Raw genomic sequence first — 6,000 nt, 5'->3', positions numbered from 1 at the left:
AAATGGAACATTCCGCTCTTTCCGCCCACAGAGGGGAGGTGGGGGGAACCCTTCGATCTAGTCTGGGAGAGGCGACGCGGGCGCAGCCACCGGAATCCGGGACGCGGGGAGCCGCGTTACGGGAATCGCTACCCCTCGGAGTCCCGCCCCCTCGTCGACGGGCGGCCGCTGGACCAATGCCTGGGCGCAAAGGGTCTCTCAGGGGCCAATCAGCGCCTAGGTCCCGGTTGGGGGCGAGGCGCAAAGGGGGCCGGCGGGGGACGCAGCTGGGCGGGATTGGGGAGCGCCCCGCCCCGCCGCGGGACTGGGGCGGCGCGCTACCTCTGCGGAGAAGGATCCGCGAGCGTTCCGGAGCCGGGGCGAGCAGCCAAAAGGCCCGCGGAGCCGCGCTGGGCCGCCCCGGTGTAGCTGAACCGGGGGCCGCGCCTGCCAGGCCGACGGCTCTGGCCCAGCCTGGCGCCAAGGGTTTCGTGCGCTGTGGAGACGCGGAGGGTCGAGGCGGCGCGGCCTGAGGTGAGGAGGGACCGGGTCTGGGCCGCGTAGCTGGAGGGAGAGGGTTGGTGTTTGCGGACGGGCTATTTGGCACTCGAGGAGACCTCCCTTCCTCCTGTGAGCAGCGCCCGGAACTTGTCAGCCCAGCCTGGAAATCCCCACATTCCTTCCCCTCCCTGCTCCCGCACCTCTGAATTCTACTTCCACAACTTTGTCACCTCGATTATCTCAGCCCTGAGTACAAACCTCACCCACGCGCACGCACGCACCCCTCTTAACGCCCGCCCCGCAGAACGCCCTTCAAGAACAAACCCCCCTTTTTGTTACCAGATCCCACGTTTTTCCCAATCCCCTTTACATCTCCCCTGAAATTCTATCCCTCCGCACTTGTCTTTATTCTCGAGGTGGATTTCCCTTCCAGATGAAAAAAATCTTGAAATCGTAACGTTTCAACATTGTTGAAAGTTCACAATGCTTGTAAACATTATTAACATTTCTTTCCTTCTTTTGATCTCTTCTATTAATAATTGTCATTCCTAACGAATTCCACATCCCACTGTATCCCGAGGAGAACAAATCTGTTTTTAAAATTTTAGCTCCTGCGACCTAAGCTTGAAGATAGTCCAGGAAGCAAGGGTCTGTCCTTCAGTGGATGAACAGCATTTTATTTCATAATCCGAAACTGAAAAAAAAAAAAATTACAGGTTAAAAATAAGACTTGTCACTTTTTTTTTTTTTTTTTTTTTTTTTTTTTTTGCCTTCAGAAGGAAACGCATTTCGTGAAGTATACCAACAATTATACTGCCTTAAAATAACTAGTTATTAGAATTTCAGGGTGAATTTTCTGAAAGATTGTGGTATTTGCTTTTGTCAGTGCTGTTAACAAACCGTTTAAACTGTATGACTGCCAGCTTCAAGTTGGAACAAATCTTAATTTGAAATTACGAACTCAGATCATCAGTTTAGCTGTCTTGTGTTAATTTCTTAAATTCATGTTAATTCCTATTTTGAAGTATTTTTGAACTATGAACTGAAATACTACATTTATAGAACCAACTTGCCCAACTATTTATCTTTGGGGATAATCTTGAACATTTTTGATCTTGAGTGAAAGAAAAAATTACAGGAAGGAGAAAATGTCAAAAAGGACAAACTTTGTAGTGGGATTTTTTTTTCTCAAGTATGTATTATTGACAATGCCAGTTTAATTTTCTCACAGGCCATTTAGATTATTATAAATACTCCCGCCACCTAATTTAATATAATATATTCTTATGTAACTAAAAATGTTCTCACTTTTATTTGTGAATTGCAGTGTTTTCAGTTTATTTAAATTTGTTTCCAAGGCTTTGCACTTCAGTTCAGTGTTAGGATGAAAGTTAAATACCTGTGAAGTAGGTGTTAAAATGTTCCCTTTATAGAGAAGGAAACAGGAGTCCCTCTGAAACCTAGATCTGTGTGACTCCAAATCCTGTGCTCTGAATCATTTTGTCATGTTGACACATTTCTCATAAAAAACCCAGTGCCACAATTTGGGTTGGGAACTTAAGGGCTACCCATAAATCTTCTACAGTGGCAGGAAGGGTTCCCCCCCTCCCTCTTTCAGAGCTGCTCATTTTAATGGGAGTCAGAATTCTCTGGCCCTAATATATTTGCAGCTTGGCTCCTGGAGAAGCATGGAATGTTCTCACAGCCGTCTCCCTTTCTTTGATTGCAAAGGCAGAACGATCAGAGTTGAGGTTCCTATTGTGCTTTATTATTTTACACAGCAAATACTAAGCAATTACTACCTGCTATAGCAACTCACAAAGGTGCAGGAGATGTAATCAGGACCTTCAAAGAGTTTCTAACAATTGAATTGACAAACTTATACGAGAAAAACTACAAGGAATCAAAGCAGTTTTAATTAAATGCAGAGTGATGCAGAAAATCCTGTAGATGTTAAAATTAGGGAATGATCGTTTAAGGATTGGAATGAACATTTAAGGATTGGAATGAGCAAAGGATTTACCAGAAGTTGGCCTTGAAACCTGGGTAAGATTTGGATAAAGGGAAAAATGAAGAGAGCCCATTTACAATATAGCACATGGAGGACATAATATAGAATGGAGAATATAGACATAATATAGGACTAACTTGTGGAAAGAATCAGCAATAACTAAGGTCTATTAATTAAAACAGGTGATATATATTTAGTGCTTATGTTGTGCCAGTCACTATTTTGAGCACTTTGCCCATATTAAGGCATTTAATCTTCATAATATTATGAAGTAAGTCTAATAATAATAGGATAATAATCCTCTTTTTACACCTAGAGAAACCCAGGCACAAGAAGGTTAATTAATTTGCCCAGCTAAGTGGTAGATCTAAAGGTCATACATAGCCTGGCTTCAGAATCTGACCTCTTAACCATGATACATCCTGCCCCTTCATCCAGTATACTTGAGTAACAGTGAGTAGATAGAATAATAAGATCATACCAGAAAGTCTTTAAAAACCCACCCTTAATTGTCCGCTAGATGCCTCAAACTATGTTAGATTCTGAGGATATCAAGATACGTGAAACAATTACTGTGCAGCGTTCTGAATCCTATTAGGGAACGATGTGAGAGTACACTGAGAGCAAAGATGTTTATGAAGTGGGGGGAAATTCCATAGAAAAGATGATATTTCATAAGCAGTTTGTAGTGCACAGCAGTCAGGAAAGGCATTGTAGAGGCAAGGAATAATACATGTAGAAGCACAAACTGAAAGAACAAGGTATGTTAGAGGAAGTCTAGTGGTTTGCTGAGTCTACAGGGATGGTTAGTAGGGAGTGATGAAAGATAAGACCAAATTATAAATGGCGTGGTGTGGTCAAGCAAAATGAGGAGCTTAAATATTTGCTTTGCAATTTGGAAGCTACAAGAATGATTTCAGCATGATTGGAGTAAAAGCTAGATTGCTTGCAATTGCAAGCAGTTCTCTCTAGAAGTATAGTAGTAAGGTAGCTCGAGGGAGAAGTCAGAGGAAAGGTTTTTTGTTTTTGTTTTTTTTTTAGAATAGAGAAACTTGAATATTGGAAAAGATAGATTGGATAGGCACACCAAACCCAAAATTTTAGGTTCTTAAATAGTTAAAATATTTGGCATTATTATTCACCCTTTAAAAAGCTGTTGAGGAAAAGAATGACAGGTTTAGTTATGTTTTAGAGAGAGTGATCCACCAACAATTTTGAGAATGCTTGGGAGGGGGGAAAACAACCGGAAGCAGGAACACAGATGAAATTAGTGAGTTGATCAATGTCCAAATTAGGTTAGTTTGTGGTAGAGGGTAAAAAGAAGAGACGGGTGGAAAAGATATTATGGGAAAGAAGACAGGATAAGATTTGTAACTGAGAAAAGCTAAAATGTACGGGATAAGTGAGAGAAATGATGGACTCCACTGACTTAGGCAGTTGAAGAGGATAAGTTGTTTGTAGATAGGGAAAAACGGTAAGTCCTTGTGACTTTTTAAAGTGTGTGGGCATTCATCCCATTACTGGGCATATACCCAAAGGATTATAAATCATTATGCTATAAAGACACATGCACACGTATGTTTATTGCGGCACTATACACAATTGCAAAGACTTGGAACCAACCCAAATGTCCATCAATGATAGACTGGATTAAGAAAATTGGCACATATACACCATGGAATACTATGCAGCCATAAAAAAGGATGAGTTCATGTCCTTTGTAGGGACATGGATGAAGCTGGAAACCATCATTCTGAGCAAACTATCGCAAGGACAGAAAACCAAACACCGCATGTTCTCACTCATAGGTGGGAATTGAACAGTGAGAACACTTGGACACAGGGTGGGCAACATCACACACCAGCCTGTCGTGGGGTTGGGAGATGGGGGAGGGATAGCATTAGGAGATATACCTAATATAAGTGATGAGTTAATGGGTGCAGCACACCGATATGGCACATGTATACATATGTAACAACCCTGCACGTTGTGCACGTGTACCCTAGAACTTAAAGTGTTAAAAGAAAAGTGTGGGCATTTATGTGTATATGTGTTCATGAGCATGTATCTGTGTGTATTGGTTTTAGACCTCTTAAATTGATAAGACTCGGAGACAGAATAAGAAGATGAAATGTAACTGGAATTAAAAGAAAGATCCAAGCCGGAATTCTTGAAATTATTTTGTTTGAAGGTAGTAGTTGAAGTCATATGTCTTCAAAGAAGTTGGTATTTAAAAAGAAAAGTTGATGCCCAATACTTTTATCTTTTGCTGCCTTCATAGCCCGGAGATAAAAGCTAGCAGAGAATTCAGTAAAGGAGACAAGAAAGAGGATAAAGGAAAGAATTCAACTACATTATTTGGTTACATAGAAACTGATGTAGCTCTGGCCGGGCGAGGTGGCTCACGCCTGTAATCCCAGCACTTTGGGAGGCTGAGATGGGCGGATCACGAGGTCAGGAGATCGAGACCATCCTGACTAACACGGCGAAACCTCGTCTCTACTAAAAATACAAAACTTAGCCGGGCGCGGTGGCGGGCGCCTGTAGTCCCAGCTACACGGGAGGCTGAGGCAGGAGAACGGCATGAACACGGGAGGCGGAGCTTGCAGTGAGCTGAGATCGGCCACTGCACCCCAGCCTGGGTGACTGAGCGAGACTCCGTCTCAAAAAAAAAAAAAAAAAAAAAAGAAACTGATGTAGCTCTTATTCACAGTCAATCAACTAACTAATTTCTTATTAAATCTTACTAAGATATACCAGATAGCCACAGTTAAAAAAAAAAAAGAGACTGTAGCCATTTTGACTATGTATATCACAAGTGTTTCTGAAGCCTTTCACAACTGTTGTTTTGTACCATTGATTTAATTGTCTATTCATTTGCCAATCAGTGCTATGTTTACCTTTAGACTTTTTTTTTTTTTTTTTTTGCGAGACCTCTTTTTTGAGACAGAGTCTTGCACTGTCACCTGGGCTGGAGTACAATGGCACAATCTTGGCTGCTTAGTTTACTGCAGCCTCTGTAGCCCAGGCTCAAGTGATCCTCCCACCTCAACTTCTTGAGTAGCTGGGATTACAGGCATGCGTCACCATGCCCGGCTAATTTTTTTTTTTTTAATTTTTTATAGAGATGGGGTTTTGCCATGTTGCTTAGGCTGGTCTGAACTCCTGGGCTGAAGAAATCTACCTACCTCGGCCTCGCAAAGTGCTGGGATTACAGGCGTGAGCCACTGCATCCAGCCTTCTGTTACATTTTCTAATTAGTTATTACTGGTATGTAGGAGAGCTTTTTTTTTTTTTTTTTTTTTGGAGACGGAGTTTTGCTCTTGCTGCCTGGGCTGGAGTAAAATGGCGACATCTCGGCTCATTGCAACTTCCTCCTCCTGAGTTCAAGTGATTCTGCTGCCTCAGCCTCCTGAGTAGCTGGGGTTACAGGCATGTACCACCACTCCCGACTAATTTTTATTTTTAGGAAAGACGGACTCCATGTTAGTCAGGCTGGTCTGGAACTC

The 6,000-nt window shown here is 42.5% G+C and overlaps 1 protein-coding gene across 5 annotated transcripts in view; it reads left to right on the top strand.

Moving 5' to 3' along the window:
• Window positions 1–278: 278 nt before the first annotated feature.
• The window catches only part of IL6ST (interleukin 6 cytokine family signal transducer), a 57,672-nt gene continuing 51,950 nt past the window's right edge, over window positions 279–6,000 (top strand). For all 5 annotated transcript variants that reach the window (XM_073993461.1, XM_073993459.1, XM_073993460.1 and 2 more), the window contains exon 1: window positions 279–513. The gene's annotated coding sequence lies outside the window, so the exon portion shown is untranslated. The remainder of the gene's footprint in view (window positions 514–6,000) is intronic.

Source organism: Macaca fascicularis, chromosome 6 (assembly GCF_037993035.2).
Source record: "Macaca fascicularis isolate 582-1 chromosome 6, T2T-MFA8v1.1".
NCBI classification, from domain to species: domain Eukaryota; kingdom Metazoa; phylum Chordata; class Mammalia; order Primates; family Cercopithecidae; genus Macaca; species Macaca fascicularis.
This window is presented reverse-complemented; position numbering and strand designations above follow the sequence as displayed.